At 53.0% G+C, this 20,167-nt stretch overlaps 1 protein-coding gene across 5 annotated transcripts in view; it reads right to left on the bottom strand.

Annotated features, from left to right (window-relative positions):
• The window catches only part of plxdc2 (plexin domain containing 2), a 506,097-nt gene that overhangs the window by 138,141 nt on the left and 347,789 nt on the right, over positions 1-20,167 (bottom strand). The gene's annotated exons all lie outside the window — the stretch shown is intronic.

The following is a 20,167-nucleotide window of genomic DNA, read 5'->3' as shown; positions in this document are numbered from 1 at the left end:
CCCTGGACGCAGAAAAGGCCTTCGACAGAGTCGAATGGAAATACCTCATAGAGGTACTGGAGCGGTTCGGGCTTGGAACAGGGTTCACCGCTTGGGTAAAGCTCCTATACAACGCCCCCATGGCGAGTGTACGGACCAACAATACCAACTCCCAATACGTCCAGCTACACAGGGGCACCAGACAAGGATGCCCACTGTCCCCGCTGCTGTTCGCACTAGCAATCGAACCGCTAGCAATCGCGCTCAGGGCAGCAAAAAATTGGAGTGTGATCCGAATGGGAGGCAGAGAGAACAGAGTCTCACTCTATGCAGATGATCTGCTCCTCTACATCTCGGACCCACAAAGCAGCATGGACGGAATCATCGCGCTCCTGAAAGAGTTTGGAGCCTTCTCGGGCTACAAACTCAACATGAGCAAAAGCGAGATCTTCCCAGTACACCAGCAAGGGGGGGGGGGGGGGGGGGGGGGGCAGCACTAAAGGGGCTGCCGTTCAAACAAGCCCGAAATAAATTCCGCTACCTGGGGATCCAAATAGCCCATGACTGGAAAGGGATCTACAAATGGAACCTCACCAACCTGGCGGAGGAAGTAAAAAAGGACCTGCAAAGATGGAACACACTCCCACTCTCGGGGAGAGTCCAGACGATCAAAATGAACGTATTGCCCTGGTTCCTCTTCCTGTTTAGATCCATTCCGATCTACATCCCCAAGGCCTTCTTCAAAGCACTGGACAAACTTATCATGGCGTTCGTATGGGGAGGTAAAAATGCTAGGATCCCAAAGAAGGTCCTACAAAAAACAAAATCCAGGGGGGGGCTAGCCCTCCCGAATCTACAATTCTACCACTGGGCGGCAACAGCCGAGCGAGTAAGGGGATGGATCCAGGAGCCAGAAGCCGAGTGGGTGCGTGCGGAGGAGGCCTCCTGCATGGGGACCTCCCTCCGGGCCCTCACCACGGCAGCACTCCCATCCCCACCCAAAAAACACTCCAGCAGCCCAGTGGTGACAGCCACCCTCCAATCCTGGAACCAACTGCGGCAGCAATTTGGCCTGAACAAAATGTCGGACAAGGCTCCCATCTGCAACAACCATAGGTTCAAACCAGCACTGACTGACGCCACCTTCAAAAGGTGGAGGCAGGACGGGGGGACACTGACAGTCAGGGACCTATACACGGACGACAGGATCGCAACACTGGACGAACTGACAGAGAAATTTCGGCTAGCTGGGGGGAGCGAACTACGGTACCTGCAGCTCAAAAACTTCCTACGAAAGGAGACAAGGACGTACCCACAACCGCCACGACAGACACTACTGGAAGACCTACTGGACGCAAGTATCCTAGAGAAAGGGAACTGTAGCGACATGTATGACCGACTGGTAGAAAGGGACGACACCGTACTGGACGCAACAAGAAGGAAATGGGAGGACGACCAGGGGATGGAGATAGGGTGGGGACTCTGGAGCGAAGCACTGCATAGGGTCGACTCCACCTCCACGTGCGCAAGGCTCAGCCTGACGCAACTAAAAGTGGTACATAGAGCCCACTTACGAGAAACCATATGAGTAGGTTCTTCCCGGAGGTGGAGGACAGATGCGAACGGTGCCAAAGAGGCCCGGCCAACCACGCCCACATGTTCTGGTCTTGCCCCAGACTTGTGGAGTACTGGACAGCCTTCTTCGAGGCTATGTCCAAAGTGGTGGGGGTGAGGGTGGAGCCATGACCGATAGTGGCGGTCTTCGGGGTTTCAGACCAGCCAGATCTATTCCTGGGGAGGAGGGCGGACGCCCTTGCCTTTGCCTCCCTGATCGCCCGCCGTAGAATCCTGTTTGGCTGGCGGTCAGCAGCACCGCCCAGAGCTGCAGACTGGCTGGCCGACCTCTCGGAATCTCTCCAAATGGAGAAAATCAAATTCGCCATCCGAGGGTCGGACGACGGCTTCCACAGAACGTGGGAGCCATTCATGCAATTGTTCCGGGACCTGTTTGTGGCCAACGTACAGGAGGAAGAATAGTCGGGTGGCCAAGAATCAGGGGAAAATGGACGGGAATCGGGGGAAGGTAGCTGGTGGGGGGGGGGGGGGGGGGGGGGGGGGGGGGGGGGCTACGGGTTCGTTACGGGGGTTTGATGGCTAGCTAAGGCCCAAAACCAAACTAAATAAATGCCAATAAACATGTGCCTCGGCCATATTGGGGAATGTAAAATATGTATGCTGGCTAAAGGGGGGAGGCCACAGTTATTATTACGAGGATGCTTACCTGTAAATATATATGTTAATTTTTGCGTGTTCTTTTTTTTTTCTCTCTAACAATTTGTAATTTGTTCAATATAAAACATGAAAACTGAATAAAAAACATTTATAAAAAAAAAAAATACGTATTAGGTCAGACACCAGGAGAATTCCCCGGCCCAATTTTGACTGATATCTTTTTTTAAAGTTTGTTATGGATTGTGTACTAGGTATCCGCTGGGAAGGCCAGCATTTAGTACCCATGCCCAATTATTCCTAAGAATGGTGAGCCACCTTCTACAACCACTGCAGTCCATGTGTTGTAGGTAAACAGTGATGTTAGGGATGGAGCTTCAGGATTTTGACCCAGTGATTTTGCAGCAATGCTTAAATATTTCCAAGTCGACGACGGTGTGTGGCTTCGAGGGGATTTTGCAGATTTTAGAGGGGCAGTGTTACCATGCACCTGTTGTCCTTATTCTTCCAGGTATGAATTGTGAGTTTGGAAAGTGCTGTTAATGGAACCTTGGTGAATTGCTGCAATGAATCTTGTACATGGTGCATGCTGTTACCACTGTGCATCAGTGGTGGAGGGGTTGAATGCTTATGGTGGTGCATGGCGTGCCAATCATATGGGCTAATTTGCTGGGTTGCTTTGTGCTGGGTGTTGTCGATTATCTTTTACATGTACTATCGTTACCCATTTAATCTCCTCAAGGAAGACTATTCCCTGATCCATAAAGGGTTTGACAAAGGGTCATCTGGACTCGAAACGTTAGCTCTTTTCTCTCCTTACAGATGCCGCCAGGCCTGCTGAGACTTTACAGCATTTCTTCTTTTGGTCCCTGATTCACCAAGGTAGGTTCCATCTTGTATTTTACTGTTCATCCCTGAAATTGCCTCCCCTCACAGTAGATTTGGCTCTGTGGTAGTGAAGGTAAAACTCTACCCCAGTTCTATGCTTCAAAAATACAAAAATAAGCAAGTTATATCAATCGAATATTCGGCTGGCTCAGTGGTATATTTACAGCTTGACGACCCAACTTCATTACTTTTGACTGTAGTTGTTGATGAAAATTAATAGAAAGTATATAAAAACACAATAAATATTCTGCAATTATTACAGAAAAATAATAGAAAGTATATAAAAGCAGAATTAATATTCTGCAAGCTATCTCATGTCCTTTATTAAATGTTTTACAAACACAGAAATTGAGAGCAGGGTGGGCATTCAGCCTTTTCAGCCTGCTCCATCATTCTATAAGATCATGGCTGATCTAATTTCAATTTTAACTTCACATTCCTGCCTACCCCGACAACCTTCACCCCATTACTTATCATAAATCTATCTACTTCTGCCTTAAAGATACTCAAAGACTCTGCCTCAAGCACATTTTGATGAAGAGAAGTCACACAACCCTCAGAGAAAAAATAATCCTCAATTTTATTTAAGCAGGCAACCCCTTATTTTTAAATAGCCCCTCGTTCTAGATTCTCCCACAAGAAGAAATATTATCTCCGGATCCACCGTCATGGTGGCACAGTGGTTAGCACTGCTGCCTCACAGCACCAGGGACCGAGTTCAATTCCAGCTCTGGATAACTGTCTGTGTGAAGTTTGCACTTTCTTCCCGTGTCTGCGTGGGTTTCCTGCGGGTGCTCCGATTTCCCACATTCCAAAGATGTTCCGGTTAGGCAGCTTAGCCATGATAAAATTGAACCTCAATGTCCAAGGATGCACAGGTTAGGTGGGGTTACAGGAATGGGGTGGGGGAATGGGCCCAGGTAGGGGGCCCTTTCAGAGGGTTGGTGCAGACTCAGTGGGCCAAATGGTCTCCTTCGGCACTGTGGAGATTCTATGATTCTATGACTCTGCCAAGACTCCTCAGGATCTTAAAGGTTTCAACCAAGTTATTTCTTATTCTTCCCAACTCCAGTGAATACAAGCTGAGCCTCTCCAGCCTTTCCTCAGGAGACAACTAGCCCATTCCAGACATTGGGCGGGATTCTCCGACCCCACGCAGGGTCGGAGAATCGGCCGGCAGCGGCGTTATTCCCGCTCCCGCAGGGTTTTTAAATCTCCCACCGGCCAAAAACCGGCGCTGTGCAAATCCCGCCGGCAGCCTCTGAAAACAGCTGGCGCCGGCGGGATTTCATTATATTTTTAGATTCCACAATACTCCGGCCCGGATGGGCCGAAGTCCCGCCGACGAGCCACGGGTCACGTCGGCGAAAATCAAAGTTGCTTTAAAACGGCGTCAACCATTGATGGTTGACGCCGTTCAGTGTCGGGGGGTGGGTTGCGGCATTGGGGGGGGGGGTGGGTGGGTTGCGGCATCGGGGGGGTGGGTTGCGGCATCGGGGGGGTGGGTTGCGGCATCGGGGGGGGGGGTTGCGGCATCGGGGGGTGGGTTGCGGCATGGGGGGGGCATCGGGGGGGGGGGTTGCGGCATCGGGGGGGGGGTTTGGGGGCAGCGGCGTGCAGAGAGGGGGGGCTACGGATGCCCTGGGCCAACGCACCGTCGCCCCCCCCTCTGTACGCCGCTGCCCCCTACCCCAACCACCCCACCCTCACCACCCCTACCTCCCTCCAACGCCCCTACCCCCCTCCCCACCACCCCTACCCCCCTCCCCACCACCCCTACCCCCCTCCAAAGCCGCCCCCCATCTATCGCAACGCCGCAACCCCCCCCCCCCCCTTAACGCCGGGTCCCCCCCCCCTAAACGCCGGGTCCCCCCCCCCCCTCAACGCCGGGTCCCCCCCCCTCAACGCCGGTACCCACACCCCCCCCTCTCCTCCTCCCCCCTTCCTTCCTCCTCCCCCCCTTCCTCCTCCCCCCCCTTCTTCCTCCTCCCCCCTTCCTTCCTCCGTCCCCCCCCATTCCTTCCTCCGTTAGTGGGGGGGGGGGGTGCGGCGTTAGTGGGGGGGGGGTGCGGCGTTAGTGGGGGGTGGGAGGGTGCGGCTTTGGAGGGGGGTAGGGGTGGTGAAGGGGGTAGGGGTGGTGAGGGGGGGTTGGGGTAGGGGCAGCGGCGTGCAGAGGAGGGGGGCGACGGATGCCCGGGGCCAACGCACCGTCGCCCCCCCTCTGCACGCAGCTGCCCCTACTCCAACCCCCTCCCCTCACCACCCCTACCCCCTTCACCACCCCTACCCCCCTCCTACGCCGCACCCCCCCCACCCCCCACTAACGCCGCACCCACCCCCCACTAACGGAGGAAGGAATGGGGGGAGGAGGAAGGAGGGGGGGGAGGAAGGAGGGGGGGGGAGGAGGAAGGAGGGGGGAGGAGGAAGGAGGTGGGGAGGAAGGAAGGGGGGGGAGGAAGGAAGGAGGGGGGAAGGAAGGGGGGGAGGAAGGCAGGAGGGGGGAGGAAGGAAGGAGGGGGGGAGGAAGGAAGGAGGGGGGAGGAAGGAAGGGGGGGAGGAAGGAAGGAGGGGGGGAGGAAGGAAGGAGGGGGGGAGGAAGGAAGGAGGGGGGGAGGAAGGAAGGGGGGAGGAAGGAAGGAGGGGGGGAGGAAGGAAGGAGGGGGGAGGAAGGAAGGAGGGGGAGGAAGGAAGGAGGGGGGAGGAAGGAAGGAGGGGGGGAGGAAGGAAGGAGGGGGGGAGGAAGGAAGGAGGGGGGAGGAAGGAAGGAGGGGGGGAGGAAGGAAGGGGGGAGGAAGGAAGGAGGGGGGGAAAAAGGAAGGAGGAGGGAAGAAGGAAGGGGGGGAGGAAGGAGGGGGGGGAGGAAGGTAGGGGGGGAGGAAGGAGGGGGGAGGAAGGAGGGGGGAGGAAGGAGGGGGGAGGAAGGAGGGGGGAGGAAGGAGGGGGAGGAAGGAGGGGGGAGGAAGGAGGGGGGCGAGGAGGAAGGAAGGGGGGAGGAGGAGAGAGGGGGGGGTGTGGGTACCGGCATTCAGAGGGAGGGGGACGGGGTGTGGGTACCGGCGTTGAGGGGGGGGACCCGGCGTTGAGAGGGGGGTTGCGGCGATGAGGGGGGGTTGCGGCGTTGAGGGTGGGGGTTGAGGGTCGGGGCTGCGGCGTTGCGAGCGATGGGGGGCGGCGTTTGGAGGGGGTTAGGGGTGGTGGGGAGGGAGGTAGGGGTGGTGGGGAGGGAGGTAGGGGTGGTGGGGAGGGAGGTAGGGGTGGTGGGGAGGGAGGTAGGGGTGGTGGGGAGGGAGGTAGGGGCGTTGGAGGGAGGTAGGGGTGGTGGGGAGGGAGGTAGGGGTGGTGGGGAGGGAGGTAGGGGTGGTGGGGAGGGAGGTAGGGGTGGTGGAGAGGGACGTAGGGGTGGTGAGGGGGGGGTGGTTGGGGTAGGGGGCAGCGGCGTTCAGAGGGGGGGGCGACGGTGCGTTGGCCCCGGGCATCCGTCGCCCCCCCCTCTCTGCACGCCGCTGCCCCCAAAACCCCCCCCCCCAAATGCCGGAACCCCTCCCCCCCAAATGCCGGACACCCCCCCCAAATGCCGGGGAGGAACCCCCCCCCCCCCCCTCCAAAATGCCGAACCCCCCCCCCCCCCCCCAAAATGCCGGACCCCCCCCCCCCCCCCAAATGCCGGACCCCCCCCCCCCAAATGCCGGGTCTGTCTCTCTCCTCCTCCTCCTCCTCCAAAAAACGCCGGGTCTCACCACTTCCGCAGCTGGTGAAACTGACGCGTATCGCGTCAGTCAGCTGCTAGCCCCTCCGGGAACGGAGAATAGCGGCCTAAAAGAAGGCCCCGACGCCGGAGTGATTAACACCGATTTTTCTCGCCGGAAACCCGCGTTACGACGGGCAACGGAGAATCCCGCCCCTTATTCTTGTAAACCTTGTCTAAACTGCTTCTAATATAATTCCATTCTTTCTTAAATAAGGAGACCAATACTATGCACAGTACTTCAGATGTGGTCTCACATGTGCAACTGATGTGTCACCTCCTTACTTTTGTGTTCAATTCCCCAGCAGTAAATTATAATATTCTAATAGCTTTGATATTTAATAATCTTTATTGTCACAAGTATGAAGTCACTGTGAAAAGCCCCTAGTCGCCACATTCCGGCACCTGTTCAGGTAAGCCGGTACGGGAATTGAACCTGTGCTGCTGGCCTTGTTCTACATTACAAACCAGCTGTCTAAGCCACTGAGCTAAACCAACCCATTTACTCACTCGACGTGTAAACTACCCTTTTGCGATTCATGCACCCAGATCCCTCCGCATCGCAGAGCTCTACAATCTCTGGGCGATATGGTGGCACAGTGGTTAGCACTGCTGTCTGGCAGTGCCAGGAACCCAGGTTCAATTCCGAGTTCGGGAAACTGTCTGTGTAGAGTTTGCACTTTCTCCTCGTGTTCCCAGTTTCCTCCAGGTGCTCCAGTTTCCTCCCATAGTCCAAAGATGTGCAGGTTAGGTGGGTTGGTCATGCTAAATTGCCCCTCCGGTTGGGGTTGCAGGAATAGGGCGGGGGATTGGGCCTGCATGGTATGGTCGTTCAAAGTGTCAGTGCAGGCTCAATGGGCCGAATAGCCTCCTTCTGCAATGTAGGGCTTCCATGATTCTCTCACCATTTAAATAATGTGCTTCTTTTTATATATTCTGCCAAAATGGACAATGTCACAATTTCCCACATTATACTCCATTTGCCAAATCTTTGCCCACTCACCTAACCCAACTATATCTATTTGAAGTCTTCTTACATCTCCTCCACGATTTATTTTCCTATTTATATTTGTGTCACCAGCAAACATAGCAGCCATACCATCAGTCCCTTCATCCAAATCATTTAAATAAATTGTTAAGAATTGAGACCCAGCACTGATCCATGTGGTACACCACTCATCACATACTACCAATTTGGAAAATTCCCATCTATGCCCACTGATAGCTAACCAATCTTCAAGCCATGTTACCCACCACACCATGACTTTTATTCTTAGAAATAACCTTTGATGCTGCATCCTATCAATGCCTTCTGCAAGTCTAAGTACAGTGCCCCCAAGCACATGTTACTTCTTCAACGAACTCCAATAAATTGGTTAAATAGGATTTCCCTAGGGGTGGCACGGTGGTTAGCACTGCTGCCTCACGTCGCTGAGGACCCAGGTTTGATCCCGGCACTGGGTCACTGTCTGTGTGAAGTTTACACATTTTCTCAGTGTCTCACCCCCACAGCCCAAAAGGATGTGCCGGGTAGGTGAATTGGCCGTACTAAATTGTCCCTTAATTGGGAAAAAAGATACTCTATATTTATTTAAAAAAACAAGATTTCCCTTTCACAAAACCATGTTGACACTGCCTGATCATCTTGAATGGATCTAAGTGCCCTGTTTATAGGAGGCCTTGTGGGGTGCAGTGTTAGCAACCTTACCGCTGGACCAGAGGATGTGGGTTTGAATCCAATGCCAGGACTTGGTGGCCATGGAAGGAGCGTTCAACATGGTTCAATGAGCTGATAATCAGCTCAGAAATCATTCCACAACTTCCCCCACTATTCCTCAAAGGGTAAAAAAAAGTATATAGGCGTGAGGATCGGCGGGATTCTCCGGTCTGCCGGCAGGGCACCCACGCTGAGTTACTCGTCGCAGGATTCCTAGCCTCTGACCTGCTCTTGTAGTCACCAGATTTATACGTCTGGTCCAGTTCAGTTCTGGTCAATGGTAACCTCCAGGCTGTTGATAGTGAGGATTCAGTGATTGTTATGCCACTGAATGTCAAGGGCCGATGGTTTGATCCTCTCCTCCTGAAGATGGTCATTGCCTGGCATTTGTGTGGCGTAAATGCTACTGGCTACTTGTCAGCCCAAACCTGGATATTTTCCAGGTCTTGTTGCATTTGCACATGGACTGTTTCAGTATCTGAGGAGACGTGAATGATGCAATAATCAGGGAAGATCCCCACATCTGATTTTATGTTGGAAGGAAGGTAATTGATGAAGTAGCTGAAGATGATTGGGCCTAGGACACCATCCTGAGGAACTCCCACAATGATATCCCGAGACTGAGATGACTGACCTCTAACGACCACAACCATTTTCCTTTGTGCTAGATATGATTCCAACCAGTGGAGAGTTTTCTCCCTGATTCCCATGGTAATGGTGGCATGGTAGCACAGTGGTTAGCACTGTTGTTTCACAGCACCAGGGTCCAAGGTTCGATTCCCGGCTTGGGTCTCTATCTATGCGGAATCTGCATTCTCCACGTGTCTGCTTGGGTTTCCTCCGGGTGCTCCGGTCTCCTCCCACAAGTCCCGAAAGAGGCACTATTAGGAAATTTGGACATTTTGAATTCTCCCTTGGTGCACCCGAACAGGTGCCGGAGTGTTGCGATTAGGGGATTTTCGCAGTAACTTCATTGCAGTGCTAACGTAAGCCCACGTGTGACAATAAAGATTATTATTATTTACATTTTTTTGAGTTCCTCCCTTCCAATTCCTAGCCATTTCTGTGGTGTTACTTGTATCCTCTATAGGGAGGACTAATGCAAAATACCTTTTCATTTGACAGCCATCTCCTTATTTTCCATCATAACTCCCAGACTCACTTTCTATGGGACCAACACTCAGTTTATGTTCTGAGTTCAAACCCACTTTATAACTATCTACATAAACCTAAAATATCAGTCTTTATATTTCTATGATGTGGAGATGCCAGCGTTGGACTGAGCACAGTAAGAAGTCTTACACCACCAGGTTAAAGTCCAACAGGTTTGTTTCAAACACGAGCTTTCGGAGCACTGTTCCTTCCTCAGGTCTCTACGCTCGGGGATTCGAGTCCCTCCACATTAACAAGATTCGTCTCCGGGCTACCAGGGAGGCAAAGGCCAAGACATCGGCCTCTTTCGCCCCCTGAACTCCCGGCTCTTCCGACACTCCAAAGATCGCTACCTCCAGACTCGGTACCACCTGTGTTTTTAGTACCGTGGACATTGCCTTAGCAAAACCCTGCCAAAACCCTCTAAACTTCGGGCATGCCCAAAACATGTTTTGCTGGGCTTCCCGTGCACCTCACATACCTATCCTCAACCCCGAAAAACGTACTCATCGTAGCTACTGTCATGTGTGCCTGGTGGACTACCTTACATTGTATCAGGCTAAGCCTGGCACATGATGAGGAGGGATTAACCCTGCTTAGGGCATCCACCCATAGACCTGCCTCTATCTCTCCTCCTAGCTTGTCCTCCCACTTGCCCTTAAGCTCCTCCACCGGAGTTTCCTCCGCCTCCGAAAGCTCCTGGTAAATATTTGAAAGCATCCCCTCTCCCACCCAGGTACTGGAAACTACTCTACCCTGTATCCCCCATGATAGCAGCAGTGGAAAGGCCGGAACCTGCTTTCTAAACCAGTTCCCTGCTAGCAATTCAAATTTATCCTCCAAGGCTTTAAAGCTGGGAAAGCTCCCATCTATAAATAGATCCCCCATCCTTCTAATTCCTGCCCTTTGCCATCTCCGGAACCCGCCATCTAGCCTACCCGGTACAAACCAATGATTATTATAAATCGGGGTCCAAACCGATGCGCCCTCCATTCTCTTATATCTCCTCCATTGCCTCCAGATTTTCAGAGCCGCCACCAGCACCAGACTTGTGGAGTATTGAGCCGGCGGGAACGGAAGGGGTGCCGATATCAGTGCTCCCAAACTGGTGTCTTTGCATGATGCCACCTCCATCCGCTCCCACACCGACCCCTCCCCTACTACCCACTTCATAATCATGGCTATATTAGCCGCCCAGTAGTAATTGCAGACATTCGGCAGCGCCAACCCATCCTCCCCCTGACTGCGCTCCAGCAACACTTTCTTCACTCGCGTGGTTTTACTCGCGCACACAAAGCCCAAAATAATCTTATTTACCCGCTTGAAAAAGGCCTTAGGGATGAAGATGGGGAGGCACTGAAAGGCAAACAGAAATCCGGGGAGGACCGTCATTTTCACGGTCTGTACCCTCCCCGCCTGTGATGGCGGGAGCATGTCCTATCTCTTAAAGTCCCCTTCCATTTGTTCTACCCACCGGGATAGGTTTAACTTGTGCAGTGCCTCCCATTTCCAGGCCACCTGGATTCCCAGATATCGAAAGCTCATCTCTACCATTCTAAGCGGCAGCTCTCCCAGTCTCTTCTGTCCTCTTGCCTGGATTGCGAACATCTCGTTTTTCACCATGTTCAATTTATACCCCGAAAACTTGCCAAATTCCCCCAGGATTTGCATTACTTCCCCCATCCGCTCCAATGGGTCTGAAATATACAAGAGCAGATCATCTGCGTAAAGCGAGACCCGGTGCTCCACCCCCCACTCCACCCCCGAATCAGCCCTTTCCAGTTCCTAGAGGCTCTTAATGCCACGGCCAATGGCTCTATAGCCAGAGCAAACAGTAACAGGGAGAGGGAGCACTATTGCCTCGTCCCTAGGTGTAGATTAAAATACCCCGACCTCAGCCAGTACGTACGCACACTTGCTACTGGTGCCTGATAGAGCAACCGCACCCAGCCAATAAAGCCCTCACCAAACCCAGACCTTCCCAGCGCCTCCCACAGGTAATTCCACTCCATCTGATCAAAAGCCTTCTCCACATCCATTGCTACCACCACCTCCTCTCCTTCTGAGGCATCATAAAAACATTCAAAAGCCTTCGAACATTGGACTTGAGTTGCCTGCCCTTTACAAATCCCATCTGGTCTTTCCCTATCACCCCCAGGACACAGTCCTCTATTTTTGTGGCCAGTATCTTAGCCAGCAGTTTGGCGTCCAGTAGAGAAATCGGCCTGCATGATCCGCATTGCTCCGGATCCTTCTCCCGTTTCAGGATCAATGAAATAGAGGCCTGCAACATTGTTGGGGGGGGGGGGGGGGGGAGGAGAGACACTCCCTTCTCTCTTGCGTCATTAAGTGTCCTCACCAGCAGTGGGCTCAATATCTCTGAAAACTTCTTATAGAATTCCACCGGGTAGCAGTCAGGCCCCGGGGCCTTGCCCCACTGCATGCCCTCCAGCCCCTCAATTATTTCCTCAATCTCAATTGGGGCTCCCAACCCTTCCACCAGACCCTCATCTACCCTTGGAAACCTCAACTGATCCAAAAACTGCCTCATCCCTTCCACCACAGCCGAGGGTGTCGACTCATATAATTTACTATACAAGTCCTTGAACACCTCATTCACCCCCGCTGGGTCCAGGACAGTATTCCTGCCTCTACTCCTACTCTTTACTTTCCCTATCTTCCTGGCTGCCTCCCCTTGTCCTGAGCTGGTGCGCCAACATTCTGCTTTCCTTTTCCCCGTACTCATAAATCTCCCCCCTTGCCTTCCTCAACTGTTCCACCGCTTTCCCTGTAGTCAACAGCCCAAACTCCGCCTCTAACCTCCGCCGCCCCCTCAGTAGCCCCGCATCCGGGGCCTCCGAGTATGTCCTGTCCACCTGGAGTATCTCCTCCACTAACCTATCCCTCTCAACCTGTCCCATCTTTTCTATGTGGGCCCGTATCGAGATTAATTCCCCTCTGACTACTGCCTTCAAAGCTTCCCAAACCATCGCTGCAGAGATTTCCCCCATATCATTTATTTCCAGGTAGTTCTAGATGGACGTGTTAACCCGCCCACAGATTGCTCTGTCCACTAGCAACCCTACATCCAGTCTCCACAGTGGGCGTTGCCCTCTCTCCACACTAACCCGTAGATCCACCCACTGTGGGGCATGATCCGACACTGCAATTGCTGAGTACTCAGTATCCACCACCATAGGTATTAGAGCCCTGCTCAGAACAAAAACGTCGATGCGAGAGTATACCTTGTAGACATGTGAGAAAAAGGAAAATTCCTTCGTCTTCAGCCGTGCAAACCTCCATGTGTCTACTCCCCCCATCTGTTCCACAAACCCCTTTAATTCCTTTGTCGCAGCCACCTTCTCCCTGTCCTGGATTTTGACCGGTCCAATTCCGGATCAATGACTGTGTTCACGACTCGAGTCCAATTGATGGTGCATCAATTTAATACACTAGAATTTTGAAATGGAGCTACGGATCAAGCCAGACTGCCTCCGCATCAGCCCGCATGCTACAAACGCATCAGCAACGTTTAAACATTGGCTGGCGTGTTTTAACAGCTACCTCGCCACAACAGAAAACCGCCCGACAAGGGAACAGAAATTCCACATTCTCCACTCGTGCGTGGGCACTGCCGTCTACTCTCTGATAGAGGATGAACTGGACTATGACGCCGCTATGGATCTGCTGAAAGGACATTTCATCAGGCCAGTGAATCAGGTCTACGCGCGGCACCTCCTGGCTACGAGGCAACAGTTCCCCGGTGAGTCCCTCGACGAATTCTATCGGGCCCTCATTGTCCTAGGGAGAAATGCGCCTGCCCGCACGTCGCTGCAGCGGAGCACACCAAACTCTTTGATCAGGGACGCCTTCGTGGCGAGCATGCAATCATCCCAGATACGCCAGAGGCTTCTGGAAAAGGACACTTTAAGTCTCATTGAGGCACGGACCCTCGCATCCTCCTTGGAGGTCGCTGACCGCAACGCCCGCGCGTATGCCCCCGGCCGCACGGCGGCCTCTTGGGCAGCGTGGCACGCAACCCCCCCCCCCACCCCCGCCGATCCTGGCCCCCCCCAGACCTGCGCTGCAGGGCGCTCCGATAAGCCCACGGGCCCCCGCTGCTATTTTTGCGGTCAGGCCAAGCACCCCCACCTGCGCTGCCTGGCCCGCACCGCAACTTGTAAAAGCTGCGACAAGAAGGGCCACTATGCAGCTGTCTGCCAGTCTCAATCGGTCGCTGCCGTTCCGAACAGCGACTGCGGGTCCTCCCCCCTGCGCGCCTCTAGGGCCCCGTGCGGCCTGCGGACCTCGCTGCCTCCATCCCCCACCGCCACGAGTGACCCATGGGCGCTGCCATTTTGGACCCCCGACTCCACGTACGAGCCCCAAGCGCCGCCATTTTGTTCACCCCTCCACCACTTGCGGTCGACGGGCGCCGCCATCTTGGATTGGCCTGGAGGACCTTGCAAGTGAATACTCCATGAGGGATGACGACTCCGAGTTCCTGCCACGACTCGCCACAGTGACGCTGGATCAATCACGGCCCCGCACGCTTTCCATGGCGACCACACAGATCCTCCTCAATGGTCATGAGACGAGCTGCCTACTGGACTCCGGGAGCACAGAGAGTTTTGTCCACCCCGACACGGTAAAGCGCTGTGCACTCCCCGTTCACCCAGTAAAACACAAAATCGCTCTGCCCTCCGGTTCGCACTCAGTCCAAATTACCGGGTGCTGCGTGGCGGACCTCACGGTCCAGGGAAGGGTTTTTAAAAACTATAAACTCCTCGTCCTTCCCCGCCTCTGCGCACCGGCACTCCTAGGGCTGGATTTTCAGTGCAACCTGCAGAGCTTAACCTTCAAATTTGGCAGCCCTATTCCCCCCCTTACTGTCTGCAGCCTCGCGTCCCTCAAGGTCGACCCCCCTTCCTTGTTTGCGAACGTCACCCTGGATTGCACACCCGTCGCCACCAGGAGAAGACAATACAGTGCCCAGGACCGGACCTTCATCAGGTCCGAGGTCCAGAGGCTTCTGAAGGAAGGAGCCATAGAGGCTAGCAACAGTCCCTGGCGGGCACAAGTGCTGGTGGTTAGGATAGGGGAGAAAAACCTGATGGTCATTGACTACAGTCAGACCATCAACAGGTTTACGCAGCTGGACACGTATCCTCTCCCCCGTATCTCCGACCTGGTTAACAGGATCGCGCAGTACAAAGTTTTTTCCACGGTGGACCTTAAGTCCGCCTATCACCAGCTACCCATACGCCCGAGTGACCGAAAGTACACTGCGTTCGAAGCGGATGGGCACCTCTACCACTTTCTAAGGGTTCCATTCGGTGTCACAAATGGGGTTTCGGTCTTCCAAAGGGAGATGGACCGAATGGTCGACCAATACGGTTTACGGGCAACTTTCCCGTATCTCGTCAATGTCACCATCTGCGGCCATGACCAGCAGGACCACGACACCAACCATCGCAAATTCCTCCGTACCGCAAAACTCCTTAACCTCACTTATAATAAGGATAAGTGCGTGTTCAGCACTGACCATCTAGCCATCCTCGGCTACGTAGTGCGTAACAAACTGATAGGTCCCGACCCCGAATGCATGCACCCCCTAATGGAACTTCCCCTCCCCAACTCCCTCAAAGCCCTCAAACGCTGTCTGGGCTTCTTTTCCTATTATGCCCAGTGGGTCCCTAACTACGCTGACAAAGCCCGCCCCCTCATCCAGTCCAACACGTTCCCCCTGTCGATGGAGGCCCGGCAGGCCTTTAGCCGCATCAAAGCGGATATCGCAAAGGCCACGATGCATGCTATCGACGAGTCCCTCCCATTCCAGGTCGAGAGCGGCGCGTCTGACGTAGCTCTGGCGGCCACCCTCAACCAAGCGGGCAGACCCGTGGCCTTCTTCTCCCGGACCCTCCACGCTTCCGAAATCCGCCATTCCTCGGTGGAAAAGGAGGCACAGGCCATAGTAGAAGCTGTGCGACATTGGAGGCACTATCTGGCCGGCAGGAGGTTCACCCTCCTCACAGACCAATGGTCAGTAGCCTTTATGATTGATAATGCACAGAGGGGCAAGATAAAGAACGACAAGATCTTGCGGTGACGGATCGAATTGTGCACGTACAACTACGATATCTTGTATCGTCCTGGGAAGCTCAATGAGCCTCCTGATGCCCTGTCCCGCGGTACCTGCGCCAACGCACAGGTGGACCGCCTCCGAACCATCCACGCGGACCTCTGCCATCCAGGGGTAACCCGCTTCTTTCACTTCATTAAGACCCGCAACCTGCCCTACTCCATCGAGGTCAGGTCTGTGACCAGGGACTGCCACATTTGCGCAGAGTGCAAGCCGCACTTTTACCGCCCCGAGCAGGCGCATCTGATAAAGGCTTCCTGCCCCTTTGAACGTCTCAGCATGGACTTCAAAGGTCCCCTCCCCTCCAACAACCGCAACACATATTTCTTAAATATGATTGACGAGTACTCCCGCTTCCCGTTCGCCATCCCCATCCCCGACATGACTACGACAACCATCATCAAAGCCCTCCACTCCATTTTCTCCCTGTTCGGTTACCCCGCATACATCCACAGCGACCGGGGGTCCTCCTTTATGAGTGCGTCAATTCATGCTTAGCAGGGACATCGCCTCTAGCAGGACGACCAGTTATAACCCCCGGGGTAACGGTCAGGTCGAGAGGGTGAATGGTACGGTCTGGAAGACCGTCCTGCTGGCCCTGCGGTCCAGGTGTCTCCCGGTCTCCCACTGGCAAGAGGTCCTCCTAGACGCCCTCCACTCTATTCGGTCTCTCCTCTGTACTGCCACAAATCAAACACCTCACGAACGTCTTCTTGTTTTCCCCAGGAAGTCGTCCTCAGGATCCCCGCTCCCGACCTGGCTGGCCACCCACGGGCCCATCCTGCTCCGGAAGCATGTGCGGGTGCACAAGTCCGACCCGTTGGTTGAACGAGTCCAGTTACTCCACGTGAACCCGCAGTATGCGTACGCGGAGTATCCCGACGGACGACAGGACACGGTCTCCCTTCGGGACCTGCCACCCGCCGGAGTGGGGCCGCAACCCCCAGCACCAACACCCCCCTCCAGTCCCAACCGCCCCCAGCCCCCCCAAGACCCAGCGCACTGGAACCCCCTCCCCTGGCCCGACCACCACTAGCACCGACCCGGGGTACGGACACAGGACCACGACCGCCGCTCCCGGAGTCACGGACGACCACCACTCCAACGGCACCGGCACCACTGCGCAGGTCCAGCAGGACATCGAAGGCACCCACCCGGCTGATCGAGTCAATTTGATGTTCTGATGGACTTTATGGACTGCTTGTGTTCGTGCACATTTTTTTTGCATTTTTTTTTCATTGTTTTCAATTGTTGTTCGATTATACACTGTGTGCGGTGATATTGTTTTGCACGTTCGTCGCGGGCCAGTGGGCAGCCATAAGATACCTTGGTACAACTTGAATTATCTCTAGTCATACTACTAGTCTTATGGGGCACACGCACCCCCTCCCCTCTCCCGCTTCTCCCCCCCCCCCCGCTTCTTTCTCCACGAGGGGTGAATGTGGTAGTATGACCAGGGAGATTACGGTACCTTTAGAACCATGCTGCTATTGGTGCAGAAGACTCGCTGCCCATTGGCTCAGGCAAGTCATGTGCCTCTCTGCCAATTGGCTGAGGCTAGTCATGTGACTACCCGCTGATTGGCTGAGAGGTTGGTAGCTCCGCCTACGAGGCGGGGTATAAGAACTCGTACCGGCTGGCAGTCAACCTTTCTCTGTACGTGTACTGCCAGGCACACATCTAGTGTATTAAAGCCTGTTGTTTGGAACTACTTCACGACTCGAGTCCAATTGATGGTGCATCACCATGCATGGATGGTAAATCTCCTCCTTGGAATGAATTTACCCTGCCTATTCTGAAATATCTCCGACACTGTCTGCTACTACATCTCTAGTTTTCTATCCCTTAACCGAAATTGCCAGATCTTTCACTAGCTCTGCTTTCATGTTCTCATAATTGCACGTATTTAAGTTTAAACTACTTGTCTTAGACCCAGTCTCTCTTCCTCAAGCTAAATGTAAAATTCAATCACTGCCACCTAGGGGCAGCTTCACCATGAAGTTATTTATTAATCCTATCTCATGGGTAGGCCTAGTATGGTGTGCTCCTTAGTTGGCCCCAGAATGTGGTAATAATCTCAGAACTTATCCCAAAAACATTCTATGAATTCATCATCTATGCAAGCTTTGCCCATCTGATCCAGGCTATATATAGATTCAAATCTCTGATGATAATCACTGCATCCTTCTACGGCCACATGTATAGACAAAGGCAATGATGCAAGATGATACTTTGAATGTGAAGCTTTACATTCAAAGTATCATCTTGCATCATTGGCTTTGTCTGTGTGTTTGTGGAACCTACCTCTTCACTAACCTGAGGTAGGAGCTGCGCTCCGAAAGCTAGTGATTCGAAACAAACCTGTTGGACTTTAATTTAAGACTTCTTACTGCTAATTACAGACTAGGCTGGATTCACAAGAACAGGATCAACACTTTAATCTCGCAAACCTGCAGGTTTCTTTCGCTTGCTTCACTTGAATTAGCTTCTGCTTCAGTTTTTATTTCAACCATGCCATAAATGTAATATAATCATAACATGTTGACACAAGGGTTAAAAGAAAGCATTTGAACAAGAGAGTTGTGCTAAAGGAGAAAGATATAAAATGTTGTCCTTAATTGGTCGATTGTGAAAAGAGAAACGGAAAATGGAAACTGAGAAATACAATTTTAATAAAACTGAAACTGTTTGACATCATGTAAAAGGACACGGAGAGTTAATTACTCAATGAGGAGTCCAGTGGTGCAGTTCAAGTAGGCTGAGCACAAGAACTAGGAACAGGAGTAGACCATGTGGTCTGTAAAGCCTGCTCTGATATTTATTAAAATCATGGATGATCCTGGATAGCAAGTCCACTTCTTGCCTGTTCCCACATCCCTTAATTCCCTGAGAAACCAAAAATCTGCCTGTCATAGGCAGGGGAAGGGAGAGACTATCTCCCTTCTCCTGTGCACAGAAAATCTGGAGGCATGGTTTTTTGCCATCACATTGGCAGAGCCTGATAGAGCCAGCAATGCGAGCTCCACAGAGATCAAGGTGTACTTCCAGATCTGCACTGAATAGAATTCTTCCAACACTCCCCCCGCCCTCCACACACACGCTTGTAGGAACCCCCGAACTGTGTTCCCCTCAGGGTGGCACTGCCAGGGGGTAACCCAGGCATGTCCTTCTCCCCCCGGAGAACCTTTGCACATCTGGTAGGCATCCCTTAACTGCTTCATGCTTGGCAATAGAGTTGTAAACCCTGCCAAAGTAACATCACATCGGTGAGGTGGAAATTTATATGGCGTATAAGGCATGGTACCCCTTTAAGTGTACTATCATTTAAAAAAATGTATTTAAATTATGTTCCGCCGAGGGGCGGAGAAAATTAGAGAATGAGGTCTCTTGCCACTGCCTTTCTCGTTTCAATGGTCTGGTGAGATTTTCCACCAGTGTTGCAATTTCATCCGTGACGAATGCTGGCAGAAGATTCTGGCGAGGGCAGCATGGTGCCGCAGTGGTTAGCACTGCAGTCTCACGGTGCCGAGGTCCCAGGTTCGATCCCGGCTCTGGGTCACTGTCCGTGTGGGGTTTGCACATTCTCCCCGTGTTTGCGTGGGTTTCGCCCCCACAACCCAAAGATGTGCTGGGTAGGTGGATTGGCAACACTAAATTGTCCCTTAATTGGAAAAAATTAATTAGGTACTCTGCTTCTGCTAGTTGAAGATAACATTAGTGGATCTGAACCATCCAAACTATTGTAAGCAGAGTGGCGGAGGTTCTACAGATGTGGGTCAATTTTTGTGAAGAATACGCACATGGAATTAGGGTTGGTTATGCTCTGCTGTTGGCTGAGGATCAGGTTAAATCCTAAAAGAGCAACTGAAATATTTTGGAGGAAAGCAGAGTTCTTAAGGACTTTGTGACTTGAGTTTGATGACATATAAAAGAAACTGTAGCGACATGTATGAATGACTGGTAGAAAGGGACGACACCGTACTGGACGTAACAAGAAAAAAAATGGGAGGAAAACCTGGGATTGAAATATGGTGGGGACTCTGAAGTGAAGCACTGCATAGAGTCAACTCCACCTCCACGTGCACAAGGCTCAGCCTGACGCAGCTAAAAGTGGTACATAGAGCCCACTTAGCAAGAACTCGAATGAGTAGGCTCTTCCCAGAGGTGGAGGACAAATGTGAACGGTGCCAAGGAGGCCCGGCTAACCACGCCCACATGTTCTTGTCTTGCCCCAGATTTGATGGGTACTGGACAGCCTTCTTTGAGGCAATGTCCAAAATGGTGGGGATGAGGGTGGAACCATGCCCGAAAGTGG

The sequence above is a fragment of the Scyliorhinus canicula genome, chromosome 5 (assembly GCF_902713615.1).
Source record: "Scyliorhinus canicula chromosome 5, sScyCan1.1, whole genome shotgun sequence".
NCBI classification, from domain to species: Eukaryota; Metazoa; Chordata; class Chondrichthyes; order Carcharhiniformes; family Scyliorhinidae; genus Scyliorhinus; species Scyliorhinus canicula.
Note: the sequence above shows the minus strand (reverse complement) of the source record. Positions and strands in the feature narration are given on the sequence as shown.